Source organism: Procambarus clarkii, chromosome 91 (genome assembly GCF_040958095.1).
Source record: "Procambarus clarkii isolate CNS0578487 chromosome 91, FALCON_Pclarkii_2.0, whole genome shotgun sequence".
NCBI lineage: Eukaryota > Metazoa > Arthropoda > Malacostraca > Decapoda > Cambaridae > Procambarus > Procambarus clarkii.
The window spans coordinates 6,236,227-6,237,975 of NC_091240.1; positions in this window are offsets into that span (position 1 = coordinate 6,236,227).

Here is a 1,749-nt window from a genome sequence, read left to right on the forward strand (position 1 = left end):
TTCATTAAATTTCAACGTACTTTGGGACAAGTACGTTAAAATGTTCTCAAATGTAAGTTAACATTATTACATATTTGTTATGTACTTGGATAGTTAGACCCAACTTAGGTTGATGGACAGATTCTGTTTCCAATTATTGGTAATTGCAGTATGGTGGCTGAGGCGTTCAGAGAGGTGGGGGTCGAGCAGAGGACGACAACGAAGCACTGTCAGAGACACGTACGCAAGTCTTCAGCTGCGAGTAGTGTGTCGAGTGATTTTCCACTCATAAACCAGCCCGTCCTCGTAAACAAAGACCCAAAGTCCATTCCATACACCCGCCAAACCCTCCCGCTGTTTATGATTGATTTTTTTTTTTTTTTACACACGACTCACAACTGATGACGTTCGAACACTTCCGGAATAAGTGCTTCGCTGACGACTTTTGTTCGAACCACAACGCTGTTGACTGAGCGGACAGAACAATGGACGCGTGATCCTGTGATTCCGGGTTCGATCCCGGGCGCCGGCGAGAAACAATGGACAGTTTCTTTCACCTTGATGCCCCTGTTACCTAGCAGTAAATAGGTACCTGGGAAATAGTCAGCTGTCACGGGCTACTTCCTGGGGGTGGAGGCCTGGTCGAGGACCGGGCCGCGGGGACACTAAAGCCCCGAAATCATCTCAAGATAACCTCAAGAGAAGATAACCCACGTACTACAAATCAAATAATCGCCAACAGAACCTAAACACCTTTGTCTATATATGCACAATATGCTATTATAATATTAATTTATATTTGAGAAAATTGCCGTTTTGAATGAACAGCATGTTAAAATGTATGAATGGGTCTGTGGGGTCGACCGCTGGATGGAATAGACTTGGTCTGAGAACGGGTTGGATAGACAGAGGGTTTGGCTTCTGGAGTAACGTGCACTTGTCCTTTCTTGTTAATGACGAGCCGAAATAATACGACGTAATACGTACGTTTAGAAATATTTCAATTCTGGCTGTAGCCTTTAGGTTACAGAAGCAGAGATAGTGTGTAGTGAGAGAGAGAGAGAGAGAGAGAGAGAGAGAGAGAGAGAGAGAGAGAGAGAGAGAGAGAGAGAGAGAGAGAGAGAGAGAAAATTAGAATTATCAAGGGAAAGCACCAAGCCATTACGAATATATAGCACTTGGAAAGGATTAGGATAAGGATTAGGATAAGGATTTGGGACAGGGGGGGGGGGACGGAATTGTGCCCAACCACTTGGATAGTCGGGGACTCACCCATCCACACCCTCATCTATCCATCAATTCATCCACCACCACCAATAGGGCCAAAGAGACCCCCCCCCATTCAGAACGTCTTCAAGACACACACAGATGGAAAATTGGTTCAGTCAATACTCCCACACAAAATTGGCGACAGGCGGGAGTAATGGGGTAATGGGCGGGGGAGGAGAGGGAGGCGGCGACGGAGACGCATGGGGGGGGGGAGAGGGGGAGTGATCAGAGCACATTACGGAGAGCAAGAGAGGAGACGACATGAAGAGGGTGTGGAGGGAGTAGGGGAGTTATGTGTGTGTGTGTGTGTGTGTGTGTGTGTGTGTGTGTGTGTGTGTGTGTGTGGTGTGTGTGTGTGTGTGTGTGTGTGTGTGTGTGTGTGTGGGTGGGTGTGTGTGTGTGTGTGTGTGTGTGTGTGTGTGTGTGTGTGTGTGTGTGTGTGTGTGTGTGAGTGTGGTGTGTGTGTGTGTGTGTGTGTGTGTGTGTGTGTGTGTGTGTGGT